Source organism: Callithrix jacchus, chromosome 16 (assembly GCF_049354715.1).
Source record: "Callithrix jacchus isolate 240 chromosome 16, calJac240_pri, whole genome shotgun sequence".
Classification (NCBI taxonomy): domain Eukaryota; kingdom Metazoa; phylum Chordata; class Mammalia; order Primates; family Cebidae; genus Callithrix; species Callithrix jacchus.
Genome location: NC_133517.1, coordinates 60,944,862 through 60,969,828, shown reverse-complemented (window position 1 = coordinate 60,969,828; position 24,967 = coordinate 60,944,862).

Here is a 24,967-nt window from a genome sequence, read left to right as displayed (position 1 = left end):
TGTAGCACTATCCAGGTGTTTAGAATTGACTCTACTGAGGAGGCTCAGTTCAAGCTCAGCTCTGAAACATAAGGAGACCCCAGAAGAAGCTGGGAGGTGGGGTGCATATGTCTGGGGAAACACACGGAGAAGTGACAAGGGTAAGAAGCAGTGTTGTGGGGTGCAGCTTTAGTGAGTTTCTGCTGTAGTTTAGATTTGCTTATGTGACTTCTTGAGCATCATTCCTTGGGCATCTTATCTCTTAAAATCTTTGGTTGCTTATCTGTAAGAGGAGCTGCTATTGCTGTCTCATAGGATTATTGATGATTGAAAATCAATAACTTTAATTCAGGCCTGTGTCTTACTCAGTTCAGGTACTATAACAAATTAAAACCATAGATGATGTAATGTAAACAACAGAAATCTATTTCTTGCAGTTCTAGAGGCCAGAAGTACAAGATCAAGGTGCCAAGCCAATCCAGTTCCTGGTGAGCACCCTCTTTCTGGTTTCCAGGTGCCTTCTTGCTGTGTCCTCACATGTAGAAAAAGTGCTAAGCTCAAGTTCTGTTCTCTTCACCTTCTTAAAGAGACACTGATCTCATCACAAGGGTCCCACCCTCACAAATCCATCCCACCTAATTACCTCCTGATGGCTCCACCTTCAACACCATCACATTGGGTGATCGAGCTTCAACATATAAATTTGGAAGGAACACAAACATTCAGTCTATAGCAGCCTGGCACCAATGAGTTCCAACGATAAAATATTAATCAGCTCACTTCAGAGCTCTACTAAAAAATCTTTAATGAGCCCCATTTTACTCAGAATAAATGCCATCTTGCTCAGCATGCCTTACCCATCATGGCCACAAATTCTAGCGTGCTATGCCTTTGTCCTTGGTCTTCTCTTTGCCAGGCATGCTCTTTCCCAGCTCTCTCCTAGTTGAAGTTCCTCTCTGTCCTCATCAAGTCTTTGTTCAAGCCCAAACTTTCCATTAGACTCATGTGACCCATTCTAGTTACCACTGTAAGCTGCTCTACAACCTGTCTTTTGATGCCTCTTACTCCACCACATAGTTACCAAAGCACTCATTTATTTTGACATGGTTTTTAATTCTCACATGTATCATGCCTGATAATTATGTGTCCCTCTCCTCTACTAGAATATAAGTTCTGAAAGAAAAGGATCTGTGTCTGTTTGGTTCATTGCTATTTCCTCAGCAGCTAGAACAGTGTCTGGCACAACAGTTATTCAGGATTTTTTTTACTCAGATGACCACCTGAGTACATGGATGGCAAGTTGTTGTTAAAAACCTTTTGTAGAAGGATGATTGCATTGGACTGTAGATCAGGAAATATTTGGAGGAAACTGGGTATTATCTAGGGACCTGAACTAGATGTTCCAAAGAAGCAATTTAATATGACTTTGGAAAGTAAGGATTTTCTCTCTGTTCACCTGTCTTGAGCCTCTTTATCCACAGCAACTATTAAAATTCCAAATATGAACTACATATTAAAAACAATAAATTTAATTTAATATATTGAACTGGGCTTATGGGAATATGAAGTATAATTGTCTAATTTAGAGAATTAATGTAGGAGGTAAACATTGCAGGAAAACTTCTGATTCACCCATGACTGGCTATGTTATTTCCTTGTGCTTTCTTTTTTTTTTTTTTTTTTGAGACGGAGTTTTGCTTTGTTACCCAGGCTGGAGTGCAATGGCATGATCTCGGCTCACCACAACCTCCACCTCCTGGGTTCAGGCAATTCTCCTGCCTCAGCCTCCTGAGTAGCTGGGATTACAGGCACACAGCACCATGCCCAACTAATTTTTTATATTTTTAGTAGAGACAGGGTTTCACCATGTTGACCAGGATGGTCTCAATCTCTTGACCTCGTGATCCACCTGCCTCAGCCTCCCAAAGTGCTGGGATTACAGGCTCGAGCCACCGCGGCCGGCCCCTTGTGCTTTCATACCCCAGGTGATTGTGGTAGAGACAGATCCTATGTCTCATGGGAGAGTTTCCATTATTTTGAGAGGTTTTGTGCAGGCAGAGACAAAACTTAGGCAAGGAGAATGTTTTCTACAACTGAAATGGCATGAGAACCCAATTCTAGAGGAGGGGGTACACACTGTAGGGAAGGTAAATCTACTAGGCGGCCATATTGCCATGCCAATACAAATCAAAGGTAGTAGTTGGCCCCATATTAGAAGAAAACCGAATGCAGGAGAATGTTTTGGTTACAAGTTAGGACAGGGGCATGTAACTTTATGACCTGGAGCCTCAATTTTCCAGTCTATATAAGGGTATATGTTAGACAGCGTTGTGAAGTTCAAATAATATAGCATGTGCCGTGTGCATTTGTCAGAATGAATGCCAGGATCTACTCAGCAAAATGAGAGAATCCAATCATCTTTCTTTTGAACAAGAATTTATCACGCAGCTTTGCTTTATAAAACATCCTCCTTTTCATTGTCTTGTAAAGTCTGCATAACTCATGGGAAATCTAGTATTGCTCCCATTTTCCAGAGTACAAAATTGACATAGAGAGAGGTATAGAAATTTGTTCAAAGGTATTAAGCCACAGTTAGGTTGGTAAAACCAGCTTCACAACCTATGTATAATAAGCACTCAGTGCAAATTGGCTATTATTGGTATTAGTATTAGCAGGAAAAATAATATTTATCAATGAAAATATTCCCACAAATCATCAATTACCATTTGTCCAACAGTAAACACAGCAAGCAGTATACAAATGCACACACTGCCGGGCACAGTGCCTGACGCCTATAATCCCAGCACTTTGGGAGACTGAGGCGGGTGGATCACGAGGTCAACAGATCAAGACCATCCTGGTCAACAAGGTGAAACCCCGTCTCTGCTAAAAATACAAAAATTAGCTAGACATGGCGGTGTGCGCCTGTAGTCCCAGCTACTCAGGAGGCTGAGGCAGGAGACTTGCTTGAACCCAGGAGGCGGAAGTGGCGGTGAGCCAAGATCGTGCCATTGCCCTCCAGTCTGGGTAATAACAGCGAAACTCCATCTCAAAACAAAACAAACAAAAAAAAAAAACAAATGCACACACACATACGCATACACACATACACACACACTTTCTCTCTCACAGAGGAAAAAAAAATACTTTCCAAAATTAGAAGACTGATCATGCAAACTCTGATGGTTTGAGGGAGGGCCAAGAGCCTGTACTGCTTCTATTACGGTTGATGTGGGAGGACTTTGAAGGAAACATGGTGAACTGGAGAGTTCCCATATCCCCCTCACAGGGAAAGTATGTGACAGGGGTGTGGCTCACTTCTTTGGGTGGGGTGCCCCACTGCTCAAACCCCTAAGGGGAGCATGCAGGTGAGCAGGTGCAGAGGACATAGGGAGTATTTTGGGCTCTGTCCCCACGGCAGTGTCTAAGACACCCAAAGCCCAAGTGGGCATGTGTTACGGTGTGCTCTTTCAGCTGAGCCATCTGTAGATGACTGGTGTTGGTCAACTCAATAGACCCTCTGCCTTATTACAGGGATAGGGATCCAGTGTGACAGCCTGAATTCTTGCCCATCATACTGGAAGGATTAGATCACATGTGGGCTGGAAGGTTGAGAGCAAGGTTTACTGAGTGGTGGAGGTGGTTCTCAGGAGATGGATGGGGAGTCATAATGGGGATGGAGTGGGAAGATGTTCTTCCCCTGGATTCAGGTCGTGCAGTGGCTGCACTCCTTTGGTCACCCCTGGCTGAACTCCCCTTGGCATCCATGTCAGCCTGGTCTGACAATGTCTGCTGGTGTCTGCTGGTGTGTTCCTCTGCTCTTCTCAATGCCAAGCCACTTATATCTGTGTCTGCTTCAGGTCTCAGGTTTATATGGGCACAGGATGGGGGCGGGATGTGTTGGGTCAAAGTGGTCTTTGAAGATGCAACATTTGGGGGCAAAAACAGTAATGCCTGTTCTCACTTATGTGGGCACAGGCCGGGGGTGGAGCCCTCACCAGGAACCCTGCCCTTCTCTACCCATAACTTCCCTGCTCCCCTCCCATTATCAGTGGGATTTGAAGAGAAATAGGATTGAAATAGAAAACCTGATGACTCAGCTGGTTGGAAAGGGAGACATTTTCCAAACCTGAGTATGCCTTTGTTAGTTAGTGATTCACCATTGAGATGAATTTATATAAGTCTTGGGTTGAGGAAACATTGTGTGATTTTGTAAAGATCAAATCCTGAGCCGGAAAGACTTCAAATATGAAATTAATTCTTGCTTATTGTGGTATGGTGAAGGCACAGAACAGATACAAAGATTTTGTGAAAAGCAATTTGGCAAAACTGATATTATCCAATAAAGTTAATTTATCAGATAATTATTTACAGTAGTAAACAAATGAAACTCTTCATAGCAAATCTTAAAAACAAATGCACTGATTTTTTAAATTTAATTTAAAAACAGACTTATGAAACTCAAATGTCAAAACAGTACACACAGGACTGAGTGTATATTAAAAATAAATGTGTAAAGTGTTTCTAATGCCATTACAAAATGTATTTTAATACCAAGTAGGAACAAAATCAGATTATTGCATGGGTTATATAAACCTTAACTATTTAAAACTATTTATAAAGGGGAACAATACTTTGGCAGAAGTTCACCGTGACAGCTGATTGTGGAAGAGATTTTATTTTATTATTTTAAACTTTTCTATAAGGAACATGAATGCTATTTACAATTGGAAAATAAAACACCATTTTAAAGTAAGTCATACCGAGAGGACAGAAAATAGGAGGGTTTACACTTGTCTCATGGAGTTAAAGGTAATCTCAGTTTCACTAGTTTAGTGCTTTGTAATCTGATGTTACCCACCCCAAACCCTGTCACTGAGGTTATAACACGTATTTCCATTATGCCGGCAAAGTCTCCCCTATCCCTCTTTGACTCCTATTATGAAAAAAAGAAACAAGCTGTTCACATCCATCTTATATTTTAACAATTGTATTTTAAATTATAGATATTTGTCAAAAACGTCTTAAATTTGTAGCTGTGGATCTATAAGTTGCATGACCTGTCTCCTCTGGAAAGGGCTGATGTAATTAGAAAGGTTCCATTATCAATCATTCAACCAAAGGCCTCTCTCTCACTCTTGCTTTCTGTCTCACTCTTGCTCAGGCGCTGGCTCTCTAGCCTTCTCATCAATTACTCGGAATATTTTAGACAAAAGATAACACCAGCTCCACCTCCTCTCCACTGCAATGTTGTCATTGCTACTAATGGAATTTTAAATCTTCCCTTAGAAGGAAGTTTCCTGGGGAGACTTCTTTGCAAGTGCCAATTAAGGAGAGGCTAATTTATGCACTGTCCATAGAATTAGTAATAGATTGTAGCAAATGTGGCTAAAGATAGCCCATTTGGAACAAGGCAATTTTGTCTGACAGTTGATGGGTCTGTAGTTGGTTTTTATTCTTCAAATCAGAAGGACTAGTAGGTTCTGGAGTGTTACATGTTAAAGGGGTCTGTGAGGGAGGCGCTACATTCTCTCTCCTTCAGTAGGAAATAGAACTTTAGCAAGAGAAGAATTAATTTTTTTTCTGTATTTCTCTTTATTTTCTTACAGATAAAAATGGCTTTTTGATCATTTTCTTTATCTCTGCTTTCTTACCTGAAATCAGAGGAGTTTTCTGTCCCCGGTATTATCATAGGGAACTTGTTTCGGAATTGCTCTGCCCATCTTCCTATCTAGCAATTTAAAACTAGTTTCGTGCTCAACTGTCCCCATCCTCCCCTATTGACTGACAAATCTTTTAGTTTTCAAAGGTGATAATTGAGTGTACACATGCTTTGCTCCTACCTTATTTGAGAATATTCATAATCCAGAAAAATGTCTTAGTTTGCCTTGAAGAGATCACAATAATATATCTTATAATATTTAGATCCATGGAAACATAGTTTCTCTCTTTGCTTTAAATCAAATTAAACCTGAGCCCTCACTGACCAAGTCAGTGGCTAATTCAGCCTGTCAAATGGGGGATATAATTCTTCGGAACAAAGATATTTCTCCAAAATTAAAAAGGGTGTGGTCTTTAATCACTGGTGAACACCATGCTTTCCTTTGCTCCTTCCATGGCAGTGCCCTGGAATGAATTCCTCAGGTCTCAGAGTGCTGGCAGAATTTCTTAGCAAAGATCTCAGAGGCCTCTGGTCTTTTTACTAATTCTTCACAGTTATCCTGGAACCTTCCCAGTACAGGGGCACACCAGGCAAATGGGGCACAGATAGGTATAGTTTCTTAAACCTCCTTCCTTCCATTACCTTCCAGGTTCTACAAACCTCTCCTCCTAAGACATAACTTTTCAATGAGGTCTCTCTCTCTCTCTCTCTCTCTCTCTCTCTCTCTCTCTCTCTCTCTCTCTCTTTCATGGAGTCTCGCTTTGTCACCCAGGCTGAAGTGCTGTGCTGAGCCCAATCTCGGCTCACTGCAGCCTACGCCTCCCATGTTTGCTCGCCACCATGCCCAACTAATTTCTGTACTTTTAGTAGAGACAAGGTTTCACCATGTTGGCCAGGCTGATCTCGAACTTTTGACCTCAGGTGATCCACCCACCTCGGCCTCCCAAAGTGCTGGGAGATTATAGGCATGAGCCACTGCAACGGCCGTCAGTGGGGTTTTGAGACGGTCAGGTAGGAAAGACTCCCTTGCAAAACTCCAACTGGCCTATGTCTGGGAGGAATCCGCACTGGGGCGGAGCCACAGAAGTTCATGCTCTTTGCAGAGGGTAGCAGCCTAGCCCTTCCTCTTCATGAGTGGAACCTGGAATTCAGTCTGAAATGTAGGAAGCCTGCACTAGCAGGAACTCTGGCCCTGCGGAGAGTTCCTGTTCCCCCTTTTATTCTTTTTGCCCAATAAATCCCATTATTCTCACCCTTCAAGTCATCTGCAAGCCTAATTTTTCCTGGCTGTGAGATAAGGAACCCCGCTCTTAGCTGAACTAAGGAAAAAGTCCTGCAGCAGTTTTATCCTTCCGTTTTTATAAACTGTATAAACTGTCACCACCCAACTACACCCTGATGTGATGGTGGGGTTGTTGCAAAGATCCCCCGGATGAAAGCTTTTTGCAGAGAGATGATCTTGTATTTAACTTTCAAACCCCTGGCATTGGGTCAAGCGATGAACAATTGAGAGAGAAGGAAAATGAGGGCTAGGGGATTCGGGTGACTCCACAAATATCACGGAAGTCTTCACCTGGAACTGGTCACCCGGCCCACACATCCTGAAAGGTCAGTGTATGTCTTCACTTTTAATTGATCTGCCTGCCCCTCTCATTCCAGAGCTGCCGTCACTTCATGTGGCTGAGTCACAATGACCTTCTCTTGCTAAGTTTTCCCTCTGCTCGTGGCCTTTTAAGTTAGTATTCCCTCTTTGTAGGATTCTCTCTTCCTACTTCTTTCCATGATTAACCCCTTCTTATATTTCACTTTCAGACTAAAACATCAAGAGCTAACAGAACAGTTCTCAGATTGTTGTAGAAATTTTGTGATTTTGAAACCCCCCATTTCCTGCATTACATCAGTAATATATGGAATTTGTTAATTTTATAATGTATCAATTTGCTTGTCTGTTTTCTTTCAACCCTTTTTAGAAATTTACAAAAATACAACTCTTTTCTATTTCCTCATTGTTTTCTTTCTAGCATTTAGCTTTATTTCTGGTATACAGTAGGTGCTCAAACAAGGATTCCTACTGCCCCCTCCTGGGTCTGACTAATTTGCTAGGACAGCTCAGAGAAATCAAACACTTAGGTTTTCCAGTGTATTATCTTTAAAAAAAATTATAAAGGATACAAATGAACAATCAGATAAAGAGGTACATAAGGTGAGGTCGAGAAGGACCTCTGTCCCTGCTAAGGTGACTGTACACAGCCCGCATGTACACAGATGCATTCAGCAACTCAAAAGCTCATCTCATTGTCTAAGAGGCTTTATAGAACTTGATTTCCAGCCCCCGGCCCCTACCTTTCCTGGAGATGGGCAGAGGGAGAGTCTATTCTCTTAGACTCTAATCACTTGGTTTTTCTGGTAACCAGCCCCATCCGAAGGCTGTTTAAGGTCTCACTCTAAGTCCACCATTAATGTAAGGGCAGGTGTGACCAAAAGGCTTGTTATGAGTAACAGTGGAAAGGTCCCATCACTTAGAAAACTTCAAGGGTTTTAGAAGCTTTGTAAAAAACAAATATCATAATAAAGGTGTTCCTATTAACATAAGCACTTATGAAAATTGCATTTAGGAACTCTATGTCAGAAACCAGGGACAAAGACCAATATATTTGTATACAAATGTGTCTTTGTGTCTGTGTGTCATGTGTATACACATATACACACCACACACACACACACACACACACACACACACACATAATCTTGTTATATGGTAAGCAGCCTCCAAATTCCAAACATACAGTAAAAATGGGTTTTAAAGCAGCACAACCTCCAAAAGGGAGGACATAGACTTCTTGGTGTTCTTTTCAGTTACAAAAATCCTCCCCAATAGGCCCCTCAAATAATGATGTGCAGAAAAATGGAGTAAAGAGAGCAGAGCTGGGAGGCATGGTGGATGGCCTGATCAAGCGGTCATTTTATCAGCACCACCTGGACCATGGGCTGGGGCATGGTGCATAGGTCCCTTTCTCCCCTTGTCAAACAGGAGGTGTTTTCTGGTTTTCTTCTGCCACTGTCTATGGGATGTTGTAAAGTAATTCAACATACATGTGCCGGAAAGCCTGAACCCTGATCTCAAAGCTGATTTTAGCTTGTCTGTTATGAGAATAGATCAACTATTTTTTAGTTTTAACATGCAATTGTTTCATTATATTAGGTAGACTGTTAAGAAATCATATAGTTGGACAGAATGGTATGTTTATGCTAGAGGACTTACAGGTGGACTGTAATGGATGTTTGTAATTGATTCCTAACCAACATCCCTATCTTCAGTTTCTTCAGATACTAATCCCCCTCCTTTATTGCCTGCATCTTTTTTTTTTGTCTCCCCCACCCCACCGCTTTTTGTAAAGAATGAGGTCTTGCTATATATTGGCCAGGCAGGCCTCGAACTCCTGGGCTCAAGCTATCTTCCCGCCTCTGCCTCCCTAAGAGCTAGGATTTCAGGCGTAAGCCATCGTGCTCTGCCAGAGTCTAACTTTTAAAGAGAAGGGAATCAGGTCTGGACTTGACTGGCTAGATCATTTTGGAGTTACCTGAAGAAGGAAAGTATGGAGCTGTTAAAAAGTCTCTGGACTGGGCCCACCTGTAATCCCAATCCTCTGGGAGGCTGAGGCAGGTGGATTGTTTGAGCCTAGGAGTTCGAAAGCAGCCTGGGCAACATGGTGAAACCCTGTCTTTACAAAAAAAATTACAAAAAATTAACCTGTGTGGCGGTGCATGCCTGTAGTCCCAGCTACTCGGGAGGCTGAGGCGGGAGGATCACCTGAGCCAGGAAGGAGGTCAAGGCTGTAATGGGCCGTGATCATGCCACTGCACTCCATTCTGGACGACCAAGTGAGACCCTGTCTCAAAAAAGTCTCTCATTTGTTTAGCTAAAAGCACTAGGAAGTAGTGTGAAAGTTTACCATTTTCAGCTGTTTAAATCTGTCTCTACACTGTGAGGTGTTATTACACATCTATAACACAAGGACACAGTTTCCAAAAATTAGAGCTATTTAGATAGCTCTAAATAGCTTAAGACTTAAATTACTTTATTGATTGGTGATTTCCTGAGAACTGCCCCCTGCTGAACTAATTGACTGCATCTTTTTTGGAATTGTCTGACTTCACCAAGCAGAGTTATCAATCATAGTACCCCCAACTTTCCCTCCATTGTAGTGGATACACCTATCATTCAGACTTTCCAGGGAGAGAACTTTATTGCTCTACCCTGTTGCCAGGTCTCAGGGATGAATTCAAATATATTACACTCTTTTTGCAGTGATTAGCATGTTTAATGAGATTGCTTTTTCCCCATTATGAGAGCACATGCTAAGAAATTGAGTCATCTTTGACTCCACATGGAGAAACAATGCAGAGGTGCTGAGAAAGACAAATTGTCTAAGTATCTAAATGCATGCCTGCTGCAAGCCACCCATGTCACTTGACTTTACTGTTGGCTGAACCAATAACTTTCTCCTTCTAACTCCACATACCAGGGATGGTTTAGTTTTAGGTTTATAAAAGACTCCCAATTAATGGAAGACAGTCATGAAAAAAAAACCTTACATTTATTGATTATTGGTCATATATCAGTATCCTTACATGAAGTCAATGCTCAGAACAATCATATGAGGTAGAAACAATTATTATTAAGTTACTACAAATAAAGACATGGAGTCTCAAGGGAAAATGGCTTGGCTTTGTCTCAAAGATAGGAGATACTGAAATAGAGATTTAAACCCTGGCCATCTATCTCTAAAAGTTGCTGTGCACTTTAAATACAGCGTTATAAGAATAGAACATACTTCATAACTATCCTGCATTATCATGACGGTACCTTGTCTGACTGCCTAGACTCTGCTAGTATTTAAACTTCTGCGGAAAGAATGATGGTGGCATTCTGGGGCAAAGCAGGAGAAATGGCAGTGTTCTTTCTTTTCCTGATCAGTGTAGACTCTGAGGATCACAGAAGGTGAATGTGGAATATGACATGATGGTGACATGATCACCAGACGGTGAGACATCCTACCCTTCAGAGTCAATCTCTACTTATCTGTTGGAACTAATTTTAATGTCTATTGTCATTTTAGCAACATTTTAATTTCTCTCTGGCTAATTTTAGTTTGCAAGTCTTCTGGGAAGGCTTTTTGGCAGGTGCTGTATTTTTATGGATTGGACTTTTGAAAAACGCTTGATAGTGTAAAGATGAGAGTTATTTGGAGGTTATTAATTAAGCAAATATTTCCTAAGCATCTACTGTGTACTTAGTAAATTTAAAAGGAGAGAACAGGCAAAGATAAATATAGAATTAACATGATATCCAGCCTTTTCTTTAGAAAAGTTATAAAGTCATTAGAGAAATCAAACAAATATATGTGAAAAATTGCTGAAGGTTATGAAAGTAGCCTGGTCTTGATGGGAATTCATTTGACCGATTTGTTGTTCCTCGTGCTGAGCTTATTTGCAAGTAAGGTGAGCCTTTATCCATAAATTGCAAGAATCAAGTAATTCTTTAAAATATTTGGAATCAAAGATTAGTGACCAAACTTAGATGTCACTAGATAACCTGATGGAGACTGTTTCAACTGCAAATTCATGAATTCTGATTTAGTGCTACTGAGTCAAATTTATGGATAGATATTGGGAATCTGTATTTCCTATGTAGACACACTGAAAGACTTCCACTTCCAGGAAGATGAAATTCATGTACTTTTCTTATTTTTTCCACCAATTACAGTTAAAAACCCTGGACAACACACACACACACGCATACACACACACACACACACACACACACACATATCCATGGATATATATATATAGGTGTGTGAAAATGTTGAGTCCCCTTGACCATAAGTACCCAGAAGCCAGGGGTTGTATCTTAACAATTTCTATACACACAGCACCTGTAATCCTGCTCATCTGAGTCAAAAACCAATAAACAGTTATTCAGTGGATGAATTTCTCTCCTTAGTCTTTCAAGAGTACAATTAAGTCTTGAGAAAGAAACTGCTGTGCTATTCGTAGCCATTGGATCAGGTACTAAATGTGCCTCTTTGGACCAGAACATTCACAGCCAGCCATAACAAGTTCTCTTTAAGGAAGAGACATCTTCTCCCCAAGCAATTTGAATCCAGCTTTTTATCACTTCACAGCAGACCAGCACTTGCCCGAGATTTTCTTTTTAATGATTTATTAATGCGGTTGGCATCTGACAGTTTGAATATTTTAATTCTGCTTGATCTTAATGCTACTTTTGACCCTGTTGATTATAACATCCTCCTGGATCACTTTGAATATTATGTCAGCTTAGCTGAATCGACTTTAAATGGGTTTCACTTGTGTTTGCTCAACAGCAATCACCCTTCTTGATGAGAGGGTGATTTTCTGCTTTCCTTCTCCTGTGCGGACATACTGTTCGGATCCTCACTGGAGAGGGCTGCATTCACGCTTTTCTTCGTAGCTTCTCCCGACAACGCTGTAATCCTCTGGAGTAGAAGAAAAAAGTGGAAGGTAAGAATCTTTGATATCAGCCTTCAGGCATTCAAATCTGCCTCCATGTGACAAGTTGGTTTATCGCTCAGCTTCTTGGGTCCCAGCTCTCTAAGTGGAGGTAATTATACCTACCTCACACTGTTTCTGTGAGGATTTTCAGCGTGTCTAGGACATCATGCTAGCCCTGACTTGAGGCCATCTTCCTGGAATGACATTTAAGGAGAAGTCCTTGTAAAAAAAAAAAGTCATCTGCCTGTTCAGCACTGAGGTAGCAGCGCCCGTGAAACCAGGATAAAAATTAACAGTTACTCCAGACTTTAGAATCTTCACACATTTTATTTTATTCTAATAATAATTTTTTAAAAATATATTATTCAAAGATGTCTGCCTTCTACACTATATTATAAATTCCTAAGAGGCAGGGACCTCTCAAGCTTTTAGCTTTGAATTTCCTTATAACTTGAGTCACCATATAATTTATGATCCACAGCTGAAAACATTTGTAAAGAAAATGGGGTGATACTAATAATTATTTCAGGGATGGTGAGTCAAAAACCAAGACTGTCCTAACTAAGTTGGCATAATTACTCTACGTATAAGCCCTCGCACAAACGTATTCACATAGGAAACCATTAATAAATTACTAACATTAAAAATGTATAGATCAATTCATCACAAATCTAAAGTAACATTTTCAAATTCAGATTATTATACCACTCGGATATTACTAACCTGTAGTCCTTATATACTTGTCTGGTATAAAAAAAAAATCTGTTTTCCAGAATAGACATAGCAGTATCTCCTTGGATTGCTTCCTGCCTCAATACTCACATCCTCAGCGCTGCTGGGTGTGCTTGACCTTCTGTCCTAAATCCCTTAAAATCTGCTTCCTTCCTGTCTTCCTCATAGATGCTGCCTTCCAACTATTCTAATTATGAATATTAGAAAAGTTTCCAAAGTGAAATTCTTCTCTTTGTCTTTGTCCGAAACAAACACATTATTTAACTAATTACAGTTAATTAATTAAATTTATTAATTTAATTTAAAATAATTAAAGTATTCTATACATATTTTTTAGAATTCTATTATTTAAAAATTTTTAATATTGCTCCATTGATATTTATTGTAACACTTCAACCCAAAACCATGGACAGTTGTCAGTCTGGCTTCGAAATGCAATTGAATCCCACAGTCTGTTTTCTACCTTTAGGCAGTGTTATAGATCCTCCTCTAGCTAATGTTTCCCTGATTTTTTTAATGTCATCACAATCTCTTTTATCTTTCTTCTAGAATCACCTTTCTATTTTCCTTACTTGAAGAATTTCTCATTTTTATTTTAACTACAATTCATTTGGTGTCTACTCTATGAGAGCATTCTGCCCCCCCCTTAGGAAGAAGTGGGAATCACTTCCTTTAAGAGTCCAAAACCTTTCCCATCTCTCTAAGAAATGGTGATTACTCTAAATGCACGTATCTGCACTGGAGTGTGATCCTTATGGACAATGAGTCTATTTTCTGAACCTCTTTATTTCCAGATTCTTGAAAACATCTTGTAGGTATTGAATATCTGTGTATTGCAAAGATAATAAGAAAAATGAAAAAAAAAGTACAGTTTCATGATTTCTGTGCACCTTTTCAACATCCTCATACTCAGCATAGTTAATGCTGCTTCTGCTGATGGGGATATAAAGGTCCTATTATGTTGTTATTATTGTTGTTGTTTTCAGTGACAGTAACATGAGCAAACTCCATTTTCTGATTACCAGTTGTGGTTCAAACATTATGCTAATAGATATTCATTGAGCACCTCTGTTTACCTATATCTCTTATAGGTGGGACAATGATAGTAACAATTCTAATACAATTTATAAATAATTTACTATGTACTAGGCACTGTTCTCAATAAGCACTTTATAATAAGTTGATTTTTTTGAGACAGAGTTTCGCTCTTGTTACCCAAGCTGGAGTGCAATGGCGCGATCTCGGCTCACTGTAATCTCTGCTTCCTGGGTTCAGGCAATTCTCCTGCCTCAGCCTCCTGAGCAGCTGGGATTACAGGCGCGCACCACCATGCCCAGCTAATTTTTTGTATTTTTAGTAGAGATGGGGTTTCACCATGTTGACCAGGATGGTCTCGATCTCTTGACCTCGTGATCCACCTGCCTCGGCCTCCCAAAGTGCTGGAATTACAGGCTTGAGCCACCGCGCCCAGCCAATAAGTTGATTTTTTTTTTTTTATAGAGAAAGGAAATTACCCAGAGCCACAAAATTATTAAGAGGTGAAACTAGGAATTAATCTTGGAAAATCTGACTCCTGTGTCTACGTCCTTAATAGCTCTGTTATCCTGGAACAGGCCAGACCAAGCCCCTTTTCACATAAAGGAAAAAGAAATAGATAGTGAACAATTGAGTATGTAATAAAGCGTACTTTCCAGAAAAATCAATAATTCAGAATGGGAAGTTATTTGCAGAGGCTAATGCAAGGAGATAGAATAGAGGGTGATGAGCAGCAAAGGCTGGGTGCATGGGCCATAGAGGAGGTGAGACCTGAAAGAGAGTCAGCCAGGTGGGCTGCCTCCCTGCTGGAGGACCAACAGGCATCGGTATGTCTGGGATCTCATTAGTATGAGATGCTTAAGCCCCAGGAAGATAAACCTGTGTGCCTCAGACACAGTGAGCAGCAGGGTGGGGAGTCATAGAAACAGGCTGGGGCAGAGTCCAGTGGAAGGAGCCTTGGCCTGGTGTGTGTTTGTCTTTCTTGGCAACTGCAATGGAAAGACAATGCAGGGCTTAAAGACAGATGTAAAGTAACATTATTAATATTTTTTAAACACTGTTGTATGGATAATGGATTTCTGGGTGAAGACTAGAACCCCAAAAGCCAGTTGGGACTTCATTGTGAAATCCAGCATTACGAAGACGATGATTTGAATCGCCTATGGCAGTGTTGCTGCATATAAGTATATGGACAATACTGAGAGCTTCATATCTTGTGCTCATCATAACTTTATGAGGTAGCTTCATTTTCCCCAATTTAAATATGAGGAAACGGGCTCAAAGTGATTTAGCATTTTAACTAAGGGAAGTTGCTGCCCACTGTCCTGTTACACAATCTGAGTAGGGACTTGAACCTAGATCTGTCTGGTTCCAAAGCCCATGCCTTTGATTTTCTGACATTTCTGGGAGAAGACAAGACTCTCCAAAGGCTCAGAAGATGCTGAGGCTGCTATGCCTCATGATAGCATCAGCAATGGAAACCAGGAGTGCAATGCACTATCCAAAGAATATTTGTAAAAACTACGTGCAGCTGAAGAAATCCCTGGGAAAGGAAGCACTGTTCATAAGGGCAGCTAGCATAGGTTAGCTTTGGTTATAGCTGTAATGATGATAATCTGACCATACCTGATGTGGTGGCTTCCTGTGCCTGGACTCACTGGGAACTGAAATGACCTCAAGGATGGCAGATACATTTGGTGTTTCAGGGCCTGGACAACCAGGTAGAGATCCAGTCTCACAACAGGACGAAACTAGAAAGTGGAATATTAAAGAGAAAAATGATCTCACAGACTATAATCAGGGTCAAAGAGGGACTTGGTATTATTTCTGGAACACAGACTAATGGGTTGAGCAGATGATCAGGAAACTCTGTGTTGAAGTTCATCTCCTGAATGCCAGGTCTGAAACCATCAACAAATATCTGCAATGATGTCTTATCAGTACCGTGATAGGAATATGTGCAGGGCAATGTGGAAGCACACAGAGAGAGATTTTAACTTAAGGGTTTAACAGCAACAAAAATATTGTGCCGAGTTAAAATATTAGTTAATGGGTGGTGTTAAAGTGAGGGAATGGGCAGTTTCCCTTTTCCAAAACTTATGTCATGTCACATATATGATCTCAGCTGCATTTCTTGAGAGCCATACACCTTGATTATTCTTGTTCTATGGAAGAGGAAACTGAAGCTTAGATAAGTTAAGCATTTTACCCAACATCACCCCTGGGGAGTTGTACTCTCACCTGCGGAAACTTGCAGTCTGTATCTTCCACCCTCTGCAAGCAACTCCTATGGGGATGAAATCTAGAGAAAAAAATGGAATTATTCTTAAAGAGGCAACACTACAGGTCACAAAGGTCATGAGAATGGAAGTGGGGAAAGATAGTTTGTTTGCAGAAAACAAACTCTACTAGGTATATTTAGGCTCACATAGAAATTTTGCCTTGTGTGCACTGACAGATTTTAAACTAAGTCCCATCATGTTTTGTTTGGGACTATCATTTGTTTGTTAGCTTTCTTCAGGATTGGCTCAGAAACAAAAATGGCACCTAGACAAGACCGCATGAATAATTTTATGTTCAGAGTGCTGGAAAGCGGGGAAAAATCAGGACAAGACTATAGAGTTCCCTGAACTTTAGTTGACACGGAATTAGTAGATAATTTGGCCAGTATTTAATTTGTGGTAGCCTTTATTCTTATTCTCAGGAGTCATGAAAACTGAACATATTTTTTCTCTCTTTAAACCTTATTTGGTTATATGTAAAATAAGGCTGAAAAAAATACATGATGGCTCATTTCACTTTAAATTACTAATTCTTTTATATAACAAAAGCAAAGCATCACTAATTTGAAACCCAATTATTTCCTGAGAAGATAAGGAAAGTATACTATGATTTAATTTTTAAAAACTATATGCAGCTATAATTAATAGCATAAAACGTCTTCAGATATAAAATTTAATCTCCTCATCTCATTGATCCGGATCTCCTCCTGTCACATTTCCTAACTGTAGCAGTACCCATCAAGTTGTGCAATTCCAAGTCTTACCAAATACAACCACAGCCATTCAATGTTTAAAGTACGTAGGCTATTTCTTTAATGCATTGATCCCTCTACTGAAAGACTTATCATTTCTCACTTGAGTTACTACAATGCCACCTTCCACTGGGCTTCTGCCTGACGCCTTTATTTTCTTAATTGTCCTTGCACACGTTTGTCAAACTAATAATTTAAAACAAATATCCAGTGTCATCTTATTTCTGTTGCAAATAATTATGGCTCCTTATAATTTTCTGGGGAAAGTTTCAACTCCCTGTCTTAATGTGGAAAGCCCTTTATAATTTATATGTGTCACATCAAGTAATACCTTCGGCCAGTCTCTAATTCACATGTACTATTGCAGCCAGAAGAAGTGATTTAAAATTTCATGAAAATAGCAAATTGATAAAACTATGCCTTCTGAATTCTTCTTCTTCTTGCTTAAAATATCCTTCCCACTTCCATTCTCATGACCAGCCCTGGCATTGCTATTCGGTTATTGAGATTCAGCCCAAATAATATATTTTTTCCAAAACTTCCCCTACTTCAGTGTCCTACTCCCAGATCTCTGGGTCCCTCTTGCATTTCGATGACATTGCAGTGTTCCTACATTTTACATCCATGATAAAAAAGTACCATGTATTCCTGTTATTATCAATTTTCTTGTAAGCCCAAGAGTAAACTTCCTAATTGTTAGCATTTTTAATGGCTTCTCTGTGTATTATCAGACACTAGAACTGTGTTTTGGGAGAGACTAGGTAACATAAAAGTTTTTGAATAGCTAGTTACTGAGTTTCTGGTCTTTTATCAGTAAAGAAGTTCAATAAAATGTATTGAAGACAGCCGGGCATGGTGGCTCAAGCCTGTAATCCCAGCATTTCGGGAGGCTGAGGCGGGTGGATCACGAGGTCAAGAGATTGAGACCTTCCTGGTCAACATGGTGAAACCCCGTCTCTACTAAAAATACAAAATAATTATCTGGGCATGGTGGTGCGTGCCTGTAGTCCCAGCTACTGGGAGGCTGAAGCAGGAGAATTGCCTGAATCCAGGAGGCGGAAGTTGCTGTGAGCCGAGATCGTGCCATTGCACTCCAGTCTGGGTAACAACAGTGAAACTCTGTGTCAAGAAAGAAAAAAAGGTATTGAAGACATAGAATTTGTTAGTTCAGGTTGCAATATGTGCATGAATACTCTTGTGACAAATAAAGTGTCACCAATTATTTCATTCAAAATTTCTACAATCCTAACAGGTGTTCTCTCCAGTTACATGTTCATGGATGAGATAATGCTGTGTTTTGTATAGTCACCTTATAGAAAGCCATAGTATTGATAAAGTCAGTTGTGTCACAGTGAATGATGGATAGCAACATTATTGTCTGCAGAAAGAAAGAATTTAGGTTTTGGTTAGTTTTGAAATGTTTTTAGTGCCATAATATTTATGATAGCCAGATAACTTAACAAACATGATGCAAGTTCTCCAACTGTCGTTGTCACTCTCTTCCTGATGTTACTGTGTGCAAAGTGATGATCTAATCTCCTGAAATGTGAAAATTCCTGGTTATAAAAAGTACTGCCAGGAATTCATTTCCGTTCTCATATTTTCATTTTATCCTTTAAACTAAGACATCAAGCCAATCAATGCCAACACACTGAAAAGGATGCTACTTCATTTCATGAGCAATCACAACATTTTATCTATGCAAAGTGAGATCATAAGAATAATTAGGTCTTATGCCTGAGGCTCAAAGCAATTCTCTGTGAGTGGCAGGAAGGACATTCTTCCATCCTTTATCTCCACCTGGATATATGGATGCAATATGGTTCACAGCACTTCAAGGAAGAGGGAACTTCAACCTCATTCTATTATAAAACAGGCATATGAATATCAATGGTCAATTTAAAATGTTTTTGGCATATTTTTTTACTCTTTGTAAGACGTTCGTTTTCACTCTAATGCAAGAGAGGAGAACAAAATTAATGTACATGTCTCGGTTAAATACTTTATGAATGCTTTAATCCACACAACTTTATGTTGTTACCACTGCAGTCTCTGTTACTCAGATGAAGAAATGATGCTCTGATAAGTAACATAAGTCCTACTCTTTCTCTTTTAAAAAATTGCAAGTAGGGTGTATACTAACCTTCCCATGTAGAAGTCTTTTCTCAATGTTCAAATATATATTTGATCAGCTGCCAGAAGGACTGGCTCAGACAGAACTGAATGTCTCACATGGGTATTTGGGGACAAAAAGTTCGGATCTATCAAGATTGTGGTTTTATTCTTTTAACACATATTTATTTAGAATCCACGTAGCAGGCACTGTGCCAAGTGAACAAGATAGGTCAGTTCTTTATCCTCAAAAGGAAGATAGCATAGTGGACAATATATGTGTGGTCTGATGCCTGCTGGTGTGGAGGGGAACTACTAGGAAAACACATATAGCACACCTCACAGTGTCTGAAGGGAACGCCTACAGGACTGCAAATGCAGGTTACTTAACAAAATGTAAAAGATGTAATCTGAAAGAGACATCTTAGAGGAAAGGCAAAACCCACCTGGGAAACTTCACAGGTCACTGTTTGAGGAGCTTAAAGCAGATGAGGGTCAAGGTATGAATACAATGTATGTGGAACCAAGGAGACTGGGGAATGGGAGGCAGGATAAGAACAGAAAGCAGGGAGAGAGTATAAAAAGGATTATTTGGAGAAATCTAAATCTAGGGTCCTGAATAAGTTTTCGATAACATGGTGGTGCAGGCTTTTTGCATGTAGCCTTGTATCTTTAATAGACCGAGGAGGTGAGGGGCATGACAAAGATGCAGGGGGGAGTATAAGAGGAAAATTTTCTGAAACTAGTGAGGTAACGTGAACTCCCATTTTTGTTTTATGGTACAAATCCATAACAGTTAAACAGTGGTTGCACCATTTATTGAACACTTACTGTTTGCTAGTCTCTACTACCAGTATTTTTATGATTTAATTGGTCACAAGAAATCTCTTCTGAAAATGTTATTATCCCAATCTAAGGATAAGGAGACTTAACAAGTCTAGGAGATTTAGCTAAATTTTTTGTAGAGATAGTAGATGAAAGAGCCGACATTAAAAGAGTTGTTTAAGATTAATTTATTCTGTAACATTTTTGTGAAACCAACTGACTGAGCTTTACAAGCATATTCTACTTGAAAACTCCTAGCAAAATTTTGAGGAGTAATTAATTATCTCATCTTGTAGATTAGGAAACTGAGGCTTAGATTTTTCAGAATGTTTTCCTAAACTGCAAACATAGTAAGTGATAGAATCAACATTCAATCTGAATTAACTCAGAGAGAGTTTGAGTGACTACTACAGACAGATACATATTACATGTTCTCACTCAGATGTGGAAACTAAAAAAGGTTGATCTTATAGAAGAAAACAGTAGAACAGAGGGGGAACAAAGGGTTAGGGAGAGATTTAAGGATTCAAAATTGCAGCTAGATAGGAAAAATACGTTCGAGTGTTCTATAGCACTGCAGAATGACTAATTAACAATAATATATTACATAGTTTCAAATAGCTACAAGAAAGTTATTAAATGTTCCTAACACAAATAAATGATAAACGTTTGAGATGATGAGTATGATAATTACCCTGATTTGATCACTATACATTTTATGTATGGTAACTTCATTATGCACCGTGCAAATATGTATGATTTTTTATGTGTCCATTGCAAAAACTTAAAAAGAATTCAGAATAAAACCCAGGTACTTTGTCTTGAACAAAGTAGACCCCGATCCATACGTGTTGAATTGCAATTGAATACATCTATCTGTTGTTTTAAAGATATTATACTTTCCACAAATAAAATTATTTTTAAATTTACAAAAAGGAATGATGGACAGGAACAAAGCAGAAATATTTGCTCTTTTAGATCCAACAGACCAGTTTGTGGAGAGAAATAGTGAAGAAAATCAAAATGGTTCAAGAGGTGAGATCACAGAGATCCTTGAGCCCATTTTTAAAGGTTTTGGATTTTATCCTTAAATGCAATGAAAAAACAGTGGCTCATTTCAAACAGAAGAATTACAAGGTATGACTTATATTTTCAGAAGCCCCTACTGGCTATGGAGGAAGAATGGACAATAAAAGACCATATAGAAGGTTTTGAATGGAAAGCAGGCATCGGATATTATCAGCTTGGACCTGAATAGTGGCAATGAAGACAGAAATAGCATAATAGTATTGGCAGTAGAATTTCTGGGACTCAATTAGTTTTAAATATACAGAATTCATGGGATCAAGATCTTTATGATGATTCTAAAACTTCCACTGCTATAATTTTAAAAAGCAACCCAACTAGCAGTCAAGTCACATAGGCCAACTGCTTATTTCTTGATGAGACTATCTGTGACTAAAATACCTGTTGCGTTTTCTAGCCCTAGTTCAGCTGAGTACAACAGGGAAAGACTTCTATTCCTTGCTGGCCAAAAAACTACTGTGATCTCAGTAAAACGAACAAACTGAAAATCCGTTCACTTGAGAACTCCACAGCTTCATCAGAGGAGTGCCCATCTGATTGTCTGAGCTGTCAATATGTTTCATTAACTATGAAACAGTTGGGTTTTCACGACATCTTCATTAAGATTAGTCAAGGTGCTGATATACCAGAATGCAGATTGTGAGGATTTCCTGCAAGTCCCCAGGAGGTAAGACAGTATTTGCATGGGGCGGTAATTTGGCATAGTGCCAAGCCATGCTACAGTAAAGGCTCTGTTAGCATTTCTTCTTGAAACCATATTTTCTGCGTTGACTATCTGGCAGTTTTGGATTGCCTCAGGCTGATAATTGGCAACCGCGCTGTTAGACCAGATGGCATTTATTTATTTATTTATTTTATAAAGGAAAGGGAGGAAAAAAGCATGATGCAAATTGGAAAGTCCATTTTTAGTTATAGAACAGAAAAATAAAGGAGAAAAGAAATTGATTTTAAGCAGTTCCAGATGTTACATGCTTTTTATTTGTAAAGACACGTCTAAAAAGAGGTGGCATTAAAAAAAGAGAAGGAAGTTTTAAAAAAAGAAACCACGTACTAATGTTCAGTTGGATTTACTTCTTAAGAGTTTGCATTTACAATGAATAAGCATTTTTTAAAGAAGAGAGAGAGACAAAATCACACAATTTACATATGAATAATTACTTTCATACTGTGTACACATGAGGAGAACAGAACAGCTTCAGCTGCTAAAAGTTCCATAATGTTGTGTCTTAATCACATAGCCTCTCTGGCCCACCTTGCTTATTCTAGAAGCCATCTGTGAGGTTCTATTGTGTTAATCCTCCTTCAGCTGTTTTCTTTTGCCCAAAGCAGGACTTTAATTAGCACCCATTAACAGAGTGCCAAGAGCATCTTCCATCAGCTTTTCATCTCACTTTAGATAGAGAAGAAATTATGATTCCTATAATAAATTGTGCCTTGTCTTGAAACTGTATGCCAGGATTCTCCCTGCCTTAAATTCTAATGTTCTGGCTCACAGAAGATTAGATGTGTACCGTTCTAAGGAATCAGCATAAGGCACTGTAGTGGATGGGTCTGGGGCAGATGTGTTACCTTGGGAGTCTTGTTGCATATTGACCTACTTACCTGCCATTCTGCTTTGTATCCATACCATGCAGACAACTCATTTTGTTCTTGAGAGACACCCCATCTTGTAGGGTGGGACTTCAGACATGATATTTCCAGGAAGCTACCCCATGTTGCTAATACAGATGATATGCTCCACTTTGATGGACAAGACTCAAGGTTACCATTAAAGGTCTTCATTGGAGCTGTGTTCAAGTACTTATCAGCTATGTCATGCTGGACAGGTTATTTTTTCTCCCCGATCAGAGTCTCTGTCAGAAAACTGTTACATGCTGTTGTGGAATTGTTACAGTAATCACTTTAGAAACGTCAGTGTGAAAAACCTGTACGAATCAGGAAAAATGATTTGGGATTCCGAGTCTATTCTGCCATTTACAATCTATGACAGTACCTAATACAGCTAAGCTAATGTTTCCTTATTTCTAAGTGTTATCACTTTATTGGACAGTTATTAGAATTAAATTATACATTATATATAGCTATGATATGCCTAACACAGTGCTTGAAATTTAAGTGGCACAGAATAAATAACAGGTCATTCTGCTACCTTGGTTTCCTTCTCTGGGCAAATTAAATTTCACCATGCTCATAGTTAGGAAACAGCAAGCATGTAATTAATATAAATTGAGTTGAAAAATAGACTTATTTATTATTAAGTGATTTCTATGTGTCGGTCACCTTTCTAGGCACAGAGACTGGAACAACCAACAAAACAACAGTGTCTCTATGCTTGGAGGAATAAAAGGCAAAACAAAAGACAAAACCCATGACTGTGCAAATAATAACATGATTCAAACCAGATATCTGATCATGCCCTTCTCTGCCAGAAACCGAGTTTTCCATCATAAAACATTCCGAAAATCACTATAGCATAGAAACAGACTTGTAAGAAAAAAATAGTGGAGAAAAACAAGCCAATAATTGAAAGGTTGTCTTTGCTAAACTGGAAAATGATAGAACCCACAAATACTAGCACATGAATATTTTTAACTTCATCACTGATTTAAGAGTTGAGTTAGGTTTGAAATGATAAACTGACATTGACTATCTGACAATGATAAGAAAAAATCAGAAACTATCAAACTCACAAAATAAAATATATTATTTAAAGACAAAGAATCTATTTAGTACAAAGCTGATTCTCTCATTTGACAAGAATGTCATTTGAATTACAAAAATGGAGGCCCAAAAATAAATTTGAGTAGCTTTGACTGTAATAGAGAGAATAAATATATATATGATATGTAACATATATATATGACATATATATATGTTATATGATATATATACGATACGTATATATCATGCGATACATAACATATGATATATATGATATGTTATATATGATATATAACATATATGATATATATAATATATAACATATATATGATATATAACATATATCATATATCATATATAACATATATATGATATATATAACATATATATGTTATATGATATATATATACGATACATATATATCATACGATACATAACATGATATATATATGTTATATATATCATATGTTATATATGATATATATCGTATATATCATATGTGTTATATAATATATATCGTATATATCATATGTGTTATATATCATATATATGTCATATATATCATATATATGCTCTAAGAACACAGAAATATAATTTGTATATGCATATACATTTAAACAGGACAAACTGAATAAAACTCTGCATGTGTGACTGCATGTTTGCGTTGTGTGCGTGTGTGTCTGTGTTTAGTGTTGAGAGTTCAGTGAGTAAAAATCGAGACTGAGCCATGTCCAAGTTGTCTTGAGTTAATGCCAACACAGAGATAAATTGACAGAAGAGACAATCACCTGTAAGATAAGGGTAGAAAAGACTTCAGGATTAAATTGCCTGGGTTTGGGTCCTGGATACATAAATATTCTTGAGCAAGTACCTTAAAATGCTTGGACCTCACTTCCTTATCTGAAAACCAGGAGAAGTAGCATTTACCTTGCAGTATTGCTGTGATGACCGAATGAGTACAAATAAAGCAGTTGAGGTAGACCCTATCTGTTTGTTACTTATTCATTCTTTTTTTCATTCACATGCTTATTAGTCCCTTGTGCGTATCAGACAGTTCTGAAGTCAGGAATTGAAAAACATGAATCAGGCTTCTACCTTCATGGGGCTTATGGATAGAAGATAAACAATTTCCCCTGCTTTAGTGAGTGCTGCAGTGGCAGGCATGATTTAGATACCTTCCTCCCTCTGCTACTCGTAAGCAAATGCGAAATCACTCTACTAACCTGATTATGCTGAGAACGCAGCTCTCCTAAACTCCTGCACTGAAACTCATTGCAATTCTCTCCCTTCTTTGTTTGAAATGCCTG